Source organism: Nycticebus coucang, chromosome 2 (genome assembly GCF_027406575.1).
Source record: "Nycticebus coucang isolate mNycCou1 chromosome 2, mNycCou1.pri, whole genome shotgun sequence".
NCBI lineage: Eukaryota > Metazoa > Chordata > Mammalia > Primates > Lorisidae > Nycticebus > Nycticebus coucang.
In genome coordinates this window covers 98,652,653-98,663,730 of record NC_069781.1, presented here as the reverse complement: position 1 = coordinate 98,663,730, position 11,078 = coordinate 98,652,653, and the positions used below count along the sequence as shown (strand labels likewise).

The following is an 11,078-nucleotide window of genomic DNA, read 5'->3' as shown; positions in this document are numbered from 1 at the left end:
TTCATGCTTAGTTCATGGACGTGGTTAAGTAAAAATTCTATTGACTAGAAAGTAGCTATATTTTAAGTTGTGCCTTCTGGACACATTCTATACAATGTAATTCTTATTTTATGAATAATGTGATGTAGATGTAACTGGTTCCCTCCCCCTGGGTGACTGAGGTTGAATGTTTTGTGGCTGGGACTGCTCCTCTGCACCCTCAGAAGAGCTCTGAAATCGGAGGTGGAGCTGAGGAAGCAGCCTGAACCTCAAGTCCCAAATGCTGTCAGGTTGGAGGAGTGGGGGTGGGCTGGGTGTGGACGTCAGCATCTCCCTGCACCTCACATGAGGGAGATCCCCTCTTAGTTTCAGTACTCTGAGTGAATTTACCTCAGCCTGCAGGCAAGACAGTGGCCCAGGAATGCCCCGAAAGGGGTCGTCCTGGCACGGTGTGAATATGAGTGTGAACCTGAACACACGCTGGACAGGAATGGAGGGTCAGACTTTCAATTACAAGTAAACACTGAATTCTTATTGACTCTACTTAGAATTTTTTAAATGAATGTAATACTTTTTTTCCTGCTTATGTCATTAAAGATAAGAAAAACCTGTGATCTAAAAAAAACAAAAAAGGCTTAGGTAACCACTCTCTGCTGAGTGATAGCAGCCAAAAGGAATCACAGGTCTTACAAGGCCTCTGTCACCGCCATGCCCAAGAATAAAGCTAAAGGAGGTAAAAACAGATGCAGGGGTAAGAATGGGAATGAATCTGAAAAAGAAGAATTGGTATTTAAAGAAGATTGGCAAGAGTATGCTCAAGTAATAAAAATGTTGGAAAATGGACAATTTAAAGCAATGTCTTTTGATGGTGTAAAGAGGTTATGCCACATCAGAGGAAAACTGAGAAAGAAGATTTGGATAAATACCCCACACATCGTATTGGTTGGTCAATGAGACTATCAGGATAACACAGCAGATGTCATCATAACGTACAATGCAGATGAAGCTAGAAGTCTGGAGGCATATGGTGAGTTTCCAGAACATGCTAAAATTAGTGAAACAGATACATTTGGTCTTGGAGATGATGACAAAATCCAATTTGATGATATTGGAGATGATGATGAACACATTGATGATATTTAAAGTGAATTGAATGTTTTCCATTCCAACTTTTCTGAGGATTGTTCTACGGTTGGGATTTTGGCCATCACCTGTTAGAGAAGACTAAAATTTTGGGGCACATACTAATTTAGAATATAGTTTGTTAAAACTATTTTCATTGTTTTAAGATATTTACTATATTTCTTTAAAAGCTGAGGATGCTGAATTATCTTAAGTGAAATGTTAATACCTTTTGTTTTGATGTATTGGAATTTAGGGTTAAAAAATCATAATAGCTGTTGTTAAAACAAGAAAAATACCTGTGTTTCTGTCACCACTTCCAAAATATGAATGTTTCCATAGATTGTCTGCTTTGTAGTCATCATGTTTGTGACAGAAGCCCTACTTCCAATTTATCTGTTTCTTATAGAGTGGTTCTGTATATTCCAGTTACCTAGATGCTCTTTGGAGATTTTTGATACAATTTAAGGAAGATGGCTAGATATCTGCTTTTGGAATCATAAAAAACAGAAATATTTATCATATTTGTGTATCTGTATGTATTTTTATACTATCTTTGATAACTTACACATTGTTTTCACAATTTACATTGCCATCACCCTGAAGAAATAAAAGCACTTCCAAAAGGCAGGTTTTTACAAATAAAATTCTGAGAACAAATTTTAACTTTGTAAGATAGTCAGAAATTGAACCCTCAGTAATAACCAATGTTGGGAATATTGATATATTCCCAATTTATCAATTGACAATGTTGCTTCTTCATTTGCATGGAAGTTGATGGTCAGGTACATAAAGTTATTTTTTACTGTTCAAAATAAGTTATGTGAAAAGATGTCATTTTATTTTCAAATGTATGCATTGTAACCCTCAGTTTCAAACTGTATAAAAAATTAAATTGGAAGGTATTCTTGAAAAGTGAATTTTGAAATTCTACTTTGTCAAATTATACCTAATTGGAATGAGGGAAGGAGCAAAAACTAAAAGATGGGTTCTCTTCTCTAAATGGAAAAGTCTCAGCAGAGCAATATAAGAAAGTGTTATGTTGAGTATAAATATTTAAAAAATGAAAATAAATATAAAAAACGAAAAAGATAAATACCTAGAAGTTCAGGGGATCCCAGGGTCACACTCACTTCAGACCAGCTGGCTACAAATTTAGAGGTTCCCACAACCACCTTTTTGGTTGATAATTCTCTAGAATGACTCAAAGAACTCCAGAAAGTGTTATATTTGTGAGCATAGTTTCTTAGAGTGAAAGGATGCACATTAGAACTGTGGAAGGAAGAGACACTTAGAGCAGAATCTGGAGCAGGTCCAGAAGTGCAGTCTCGTGTCCTGGGAACATGTTCCCTCCCTAGTATCAACAAGGTGAGGCAGTACACACAGAGTCCCGCCAACCCAGGAAGCTCAGCTGAGCCTCGGGTGTTCAGGCTTTTTAGTGAACTTGATCATCACATGGTGATTGTGTCACTGACCATTAGCCTTCAGCCCCTCTGGAGGTCAGAATTCATATGGCATGACCCAAATCCCCCTAAATATATCACCACCTTAGACTGTCTGATGGCTAAAGCCCCCAGACAGGTAACAATTCTCTGATGAGGCAGGACACTCCAGGGACCATGAGACTCTCTCCCAGTAGCTAAAGCCAGAGACCAGACATCTCTCCAGGTGAAGAGAATTCTTTGCTCCACACTGCCCCGCCTGTACTGAGGAAGACACTTTCACCATAAGCTTGCTTGCCTTGTGTAGCTGCCATGACGCTTATCCATAAATATCCTGGTTTTCCTCTCCTTCTGGGCATGTGGTGGGTTTGTGCTTCCTTCCTTAAGCCCTGTGAAGATAGCTGTGGCCTGCTTATTTGCCTTAGTAGAGGAAACGTAAGAGGAAGTGATGAGAAAGAAGAAGCTACAGAATCAATATGGGATTCACCACATTCCCTTTCCCTGAACACAGGGGCATGGAAACATGTTGGGATGAATGGCCCATCAGCCTGAGTCCCTCAGAAACTAGGAAAAAGTGCCCCACCCCAACCCTTGATACACTGCCCACATCAGTAAGCGATAACCCTTTATTGTGTTAACCTGGTAACATTTGGGGGAATCTTTATGGTACCACAGCATATTACACTGTGATGGATCTTGGGCAAATCATTTCATTTCCCTCTGCTTCAGGCTTCTTCTTATAGAAAGGAGACAGTATTACCTGCCTTTTGAGGCCATTGCAAGAATAAATGTTACACATTGTAGTGGTTTGCTAGAGAAATCATAATAAAGTACTACAGAACTGGTAGCATAAACAGTTATTTTCCTACAGTTCTGGAGGCTGGAAGTTCAAGATCATGACAGCAGGGTTGGCTTCCTCTGAGGCCCTCTCCTTGCCTTGTACATGTCTGTCTTGCTCTTCCTTCTTCACATAATCATTCCTTTGTGTTTTTCTGTGTGTTCATGTGCTAATCTCCACCATGTATAAGGACAATAGTCATTTGGATTAGAGTTCACCTGAATGATCTCATTTTGACTTCATTACCTCCTTAAAGGTCCTATCTCTACGTACAGTCACATTCAGACATATTGGAGGCTAGCACATCAACATGTGCACTTTACGGGGACACAATTCATCCCATATTACACATGGAAAACAGTTACAGTAGAACAGTACATGGCACAGTAAATGCTCAAGTAGGTTAGTGATAATTGTGGTTGATACCCTAATCTTTGGTCATACTGTTGAGAAAATATGGCCAGACTTAGTTTTACCTTAAGAAAGTTGCTAAACACTATGTTTGATGCTATCCCTAGTAAATTAATAAATAATAAGCAAATAGGCATGTATGCTTAGGAACAAAACATTTTAAAAATACAAACAAGCCACTCTGAAAATGCTGTATGCCATATTAGCTGAACTATATGATATTCTGGAAAACATAAAACTAGAGTCATTGAAAAGATTAGCAATTGCCAGGGGTTATGGGGAAGGTTGGGAAGAACAGGCAGAGAAGAAAGGATATTTAGGGCAGTGAAAGTACCCTGTATGATACTATAATGGTGGATACACGACATGTATCCAAACTCATAGAATGTGTAACATCAAGTTGTTGCTTTAATGTAAACTATGACTTTGGATAATAACAACATAACAGTGTATGTTCCTCAACTGTTCCAGATGGAACCATTCCCATGGGGGATGTTGGTAGTGAGGTGGCTGAGTGAAGGCAGGTGCCAGTTGGAACTCCCTGTACTTTCTGCTCAATGTTGCTGAGTACCTGATATTGCTCTAGGAAATAGTCCATTAAAAATTTTAGAAATACAGGAATCTGAGCAAGATAGCGACTGAGTAACAGCTTCCTTGCAACTGGGCAAGGAAGTGAGTCTGAGGAGACAAGACTCCAGGCATCTCTGGCTGTGGGATCTGCCTATAATCATCCCTTTGAGGACACAGGGAGTCAGTGAGAGACTTCTGAACCCTAAGAAGAGGACAAAAGCAGTGGAAAACTGGCAAGTGGTTGGGTGTGTTCCTTCGGTCTGATCCCACTGGCAGCTGTGGGTACAGCAGCAGTGAGACTGCAGGCTGGAGGAGCCTTACCTGTGAGCTGTTTTGGTGTTTTTGGACTGGATACTCAGTTGAACTGCCTTGGGAGAGCTTGGGCAGCAGTGCGGAGAACTCTGGGTGTTGTCTAGGGCCCCAGACTGAGCCACAGAGCCAGATGGAGCTAATAGTGTTCGGCTGTGGGCCACGTGGAGAAATTGTGAGAGAACTGCCCTGGCAAGCTCTGCCCTCAGGGTCACAGAGCAAGGATCGGGCGGGACCTAGTAATCTAGTGACTGAGCAGCCTAAAGGCGGGGACTGAGCCACCTTACAGCCTTAACAATCAGGGGCAGAGTCAGACCAGTTTTGGCACACTGGGTAAGTGGATACCCACTTCAGTAGTGATCCCAGCGACAAGCGCTTTCCTGGGAAAGCTTTTGCTTAACCAAGTTTAGAAGTTTAAAGTGCCGTTTAAGAGGGCTAAGGAGAGATTTAGGGTCTGCAGGACTTGAGAAATCAACAGAGGCCTCCAGTTATATCAGCATTGTGATTAACATCTCATACCCCAGAAGATCACCTGTTGCCCAGACAATATTCAACAAGATATATATACTGCTTTGTTTTTTATTTTGTTTGTTTATTTTTTGTTGTTGTTGTTTTTGTTGTTATTGTTATTGTTTTATTTTTAAATTTCAACCTTTTCCCTATAGATATTTTTCTTTCATTTCATTCTCCATTTTTCTAGTTTAAATACAATTTCCCACTGTTGCCTTTTTCAATTATTAGAACTTCATTCTCACTAGTGTTTCTATCCCTATTCTTTGGTTTTTCCCTTAATTTTATCCCATAAAGTTTTCTGTTTGCTGGTTTTAGATTGATTTATAGCAGTTTTGTCTTTCCTCTCTACTTGGTGGAGGTGGGGTACTATGTCTGATCAGGCTAGCAAAGAGCTGCTGCCCTAAAGGGAACCACCCAACCCAGCACCCCCAGAGGTTGGGAGTTTTTAAGTTTGGATCAAAGTACCCTACTGTACACCTATTTTGCTCTGTCTCCCTCTTTCTGTGCCTCTCTTCTTTTTGTCAATATTCCCTTTTACCCACCCCCTCTCCTTTCTCTTTTGTCTTTTCTTTCTTTCTTCTCTCTCTCTCTCTTTTTATTCCTTCTTGCTCTTCAACCTTCTCATCCTTCTGGTCCTGTACCAAAAGGACTCATCGAAACCCTAGTGCACAGGCACAGCAACTTAAAGAGCAAGCGGAAGTGAAAGGAAAATTAGGGCAAGGAAGCAGATAAAATAAATCACTCACAAAGAAAATCAGCAGAAAACTCCTGGCAACATGAAGAACCAGTCTAGAGCAACCCCTCTAAGGGACTGTGTGGTAGCTACTGCAGAGGATTCCACCTATAAAGAAATTTTATAAATGACAGAAAGGGAATTTAGAATACAGATGATGAAAATAATAAAGGAAATGATGGAAACAAAGAAGGAAACTACTGATAAAGTGGAAAATAACCAAAAGGAAATTCAAAAACAGAATCAAATAAGAGATGAACGATATGAAGACTATACAAAGGATATAGCAGAGCTGAAGGAACTAAAGCAGTCAATTAGGGAACTTAAAGATGCAATAGAAAGTTTCAGCAACAGTTTAGATCATGCATAAGAAAGAATTTCAGAGGTAGAGGACAAAGCTCTTGAGATAACTCAGATAGTTAAAGAGGCAGAAAGGAAGACAGAGAAAGCAGAATGTTCACTGACAGAATTATGGGATTTTATGAAGCGTTCAAACATATGATTTATATGCAGAAGGGAAGAATGCCCTAGGGAAATGGAAGCCATATTAGAGAATACTATAAATGAAAATTTCCAAAATATCAGCAAAGATATTGGACCCCAAGTCACCTCAACTCTAACTGAACTTCCCCAAGGCACATTGTGATGAACCTGTCAAAAGTCAAGACAAAAGAAACGATTCTTCAAGCGGCCAGGAGTAAGCGCCAGTTGACCTACAGGGGCAAATCCATCAGAGTGAATGCAGACTTCTCTAATGAAACTTTCCGAGCAAGAAGACAATGGTCATCTACCTTTTATCTACTTAAACAGAACAATTTCTAGCCCAGAATTCTATATCCTGCTAAGCTAAGCTTTAAAATTGATGGAGAAATCAAATCATTTACTGATAAACAAACATTGAGGAAATTTGCCACAACAAGACCAGCTCTACAGGAAATACTTCAACCTGTTCTACACACTGACCATCACAATGAATCAGCAGTAAAGTAAGAATTCAGAAATAAAAGGATAGAATCTAACTTCCACACTGAAGCAAAAGATAAAACTAAGCAAGGGACTCTTTCAAAATAAGATGAATAGAATACTACCACACTTATCAATTATCTCAATAAATGTTAATGGCTTGAATTCCCCACTGAAGAGGCATAGATTGGCTGACTGGATTAAAAAACACAAGCCATCCATTTGCTGTCTGCAAGAAACACACCTGGCTTCAAAAGTCAACTTCAAGCTCCGAGTCAAGGGTTGGAAGACAATTTTTCAGGCAAACGGAATTCATAAGAAAAGAGGAGTTGCAATCTTATTTTCAGATACATGTGGGTTTAAAGTAACTAAAGTCAAAAAAGACAAAGATGGTCACTTTATATTGGTCAAGGGAAAAATACAAGAAGAATTTTCAATTCTAAGTATTTATGCACCCAATTTAAACGTTCCCAGATTCTTGAAACAGACGTTAGTCAGTCTGAGCAATATGATATCTGATAATACCATAATAACAGGGAACTTTAGCACTCCACTTACAGAGCTAGACAGATCCTCTAAACAGAAATTAAACTAAGATATAAGAGATTTAAATGACACCCTAGCACAACTGTGCTTGATAGACGTATATAGAACACTCCATCCCAAAGATAAAGAATATACATTCTTCTCATCGCCCCATGGAACATTCTCCAAAATTGATCATATCCTAGGCGACAAAACAAACCTCAACAGAATCAAAAGAATTTAAATTTTACCTTGTATCTTCTCATACCATAAAGCACTAAAGGTGGAACTCAACTCTAAGAAAAACATTCAACTGCACACAAAGGCGTGGAAATTAAACAATCTTCTGTTGAATGACAGATGGGTGCAGGAAGAAATGAAACAGGAAATCACTAACTTTCTTGAGCATAACAACAATGAAGACACAAGCTACCAAAACCTGTGGGATACTGCAAAAGCAGTTTTGAGAGGAAAATTTATGGCTTTAGATGCCTACATTCGAAACACAGAAAGAGAGCGCATCGACAAACTCACAAGCCATCTCATGGAATTGGAAAAAGAAGAAAAATCTAAGCCTAAACATAGTAGAAGAAAAGAAATATCCAAAATTAAATCAGAGGTCAATGAAATTGAAAACAAAAGAATCATTCAGAAAATTAATGAAACAAGGAGTTGATATTTTGAAAAAATACATAGAATAGATAAAACTTTGGCCAGAATGACTAGAAATAGAAAAGTAAAATCTCTAATAATCTCAATCAGAAATGATAAAGGGGAAATAACAACTGATCCCACATAGATACAAGAGATCATCTCTGAACACTACCAGAAACTCTATGCCCAGAAATTTGGCAATGTGAAGGAAATGAATCAATATTTGGAATCACACCCTCTCCCTAGACTTAGCCAGGAAGAAATAGAGCTCCTGAACAGACCAATTTCAAGCACGAAGATTACAGAAACAATAAAAAAATTCCCACATAAAAATGACCTTGTACACATGGCTTCACACCAAAATTCTATCAAACCTTCAAGGAAGAGCTTATTCCTGTACTGCAGAAATTATTCCAAAACATTGAGGAGGAAGGAATCTTCCTCAACACGTTCTACAAAGCAAACATCACCCTGATACCAAAACCAGGAAAAGACCCAACTAAAAAGGAGAATTTCAGACCAATTTCATTAATGAATATAGATGCAAAAATTCTCAACAAAATCCTAGCCAATAGATTACAGCTTATCATCAAAAAAGTCATACACCATGATCAAGTAGGTTTCATCCCAGGGATGCAAGGCTGGTTTAACATACACAAGTCCATAAACGCTATCCATCATATTAACAGAAGCAAAAATAAAGAACATATGATCCTCTCAATAGATGCAGGAAAAGCATGGATAAAATCCAGCATCCTTTTCTAATTAGAATACTGAAGAATACAGGCATAGGTGGCACATTTCTGAAACTGATTGAAGCTATCTATGACAAACCCACAGCTAATATTTTACTGAATGGAGTAAAACTGAAAGCTTTTCCTCTTAGAACTGGAACCAGACAAGGTTGTCATCTGTCAACCCTACTATTCAACATATTCAATATTCCAGTTGGCTGGAAGTTCTAGCCAACACAATTAGGCAAGACAAGGAAATAAAGAGAATCCAAATGGGAGCAGAGGAGGTCAAACTTTCCCGCTTTGCTGACGACATGATCTTATACTTAGAGAATCTCAAAGACTCAACCACAAGACTCCTGGAAGTCATCAAAAAATACAGTAATGTCTCAGGATATAAAATCAACATCCACAAGTCAGTAGCCTTTGTATATGCCAATAACAGCCAAGATGAGAACTAATTAAGGACACAACTCCCTTCACCATAGTTTCAAAGAAAATGAAATACTTAACAAAGGAGGTGAAAGACCTCTACAAAGAAAATTATGAAATCCTCAGAAAGGTAATAGCAGAGGATATTAACAAATGGAAGAACTTACCATGCTCACAGTTGGGAAGAATCAAAATTGTCAAAAATGTCTATACTGGGTGATGCCTGTGGCTCAGTGATTAGGGTGCTGGCCCCATATACCAAGGGTGGTGGGTTCAAACCCAGCCCTGGCCAAACTGCAACAAAAAAATAGCCAGGCATTGTGGCGGGCGCCTGTAGTCCCAGATGCTCAGCAGGCTGAGGCAGGAGAATCACGTAAGCCCAAGAGCTGGATGTTGCTGTTAGTCCTGTAACATCATGGCACTCTACCAAGGGTGGTTAAGTGAGACTCTGTCTCTACAAAAAAAAATAAAAAATAAAATGTGTATACTTCCCAAAGCAATCTACCTATTCAATGTCATTCCTATTAAAATACCAATATCATACTTTCAAGATTTGGAAAAAATGATTCTGTATTTTGTATGGAACCAGAAAAAAATCAAGTATAGCTAAAACAATTCTTGATAATAAAAATAAAGCTGGGGGCATCACCATACAAGATTTTAGGCTGTACTACAAAGGCATAGTGGCCAAGACAGCATGGTAATGGCACAAAAATAGAGACATAGACATTTGGATCGAATAGAAAACCAGGAAATGAAACTAACATCTTACAACCACCTAATCTTCAATAAACCAAACAAGAACATCCCTTGGGGGAAAGACTCCCTATTCAATAAATGGTGTTGGGAGAACTGGATATCCACATGCAAAAGACTGAAACTAGACCCACACATTTCTCCACTCAAAAAAAATTGATTCAAGCTGGATAAAGGACTTAAATTTAAGGCATAAAACAATAAAAATCCTCAAAGAAAGCATAGGAAAAACACTGGAAGATATTGGCCTGGGGAAAGACTTCATGAAGAAGACTGCCATGGCAATTGCAACAACAAAAATAAACAAATAGGACTTAATTAAACTGAAAAGCTTCTGTACAGCTGAGGAGACAACAACCAAAGCAAAGAGACAACCTCCACAATGGGAAAGGATATTTACATACTTTGAATCAGACAAAAGCTTGATAATTAGGATCTATAGAGAACTCAAATTAATTCACATGAAAAAAGCCAACAATCCCATATATCAATGGGCAAGAGACATGAATAGAACTTTCTCTAAAGATGACAGACGAATGGCTAACAAACACATGAAAAAATGTTCATCACCTCTATATATTAGAGAAATGCAAATCAAAACCACCCTGAGATATCATCTAACCCCAGTGAGAATGTCCCACATCACAAAATCTCAAAACTGCAGATGCTGGCATGGATGTGGAGAGAAAGGAACACTTTTACACTGCTGATGGGACTGCAAACCAATACAACCTTTTTGGAAGGAAGTATAGAGAAACCTCCAAGAACGCAAGCTAGACCTCCCATTTGATCCCGCAATCCCATTACTGGGCATCTGCCCAGAAAGAAGAAAATCCTTTTATCATAAGGACACTTGCACTAGACTGTTTATTGCAGCTCGATTTACAATAGCCAAAATGTGGAAACAGCCTAAATGCCCACCAACCCAGGAATGGATTATCAAGCTGTGGTATATGTACACCCTGGAATACTATTCAGCCTTTAAAAAAACTTGAGACTTTACATTCTTTGTATTAACCTGGATGGAAGGGGAACGCATTATTCTCAGTAAAGCATCACAAGAATGGAGAAGTATGAATCCTATGTACTCAATTTTG

At 38.7% G+C, this 11,078-nt stretch overlaps 1 pseudogene; it reads left to right on the top strand.

Moving 5' to 3' along the window:
* Positions 1 to 679: 679 nt before the first annotated feature.
* On the top strand, positions 680 to 1,128 carry LOC128579687 (eukaryotic translation initiation factor 1A, X-chromosomal-like; annotated as a pseudogene).
* The last annotated feature ends 9,950 nt before the right edge of the window (positions 1,129 to 11,078 follow it).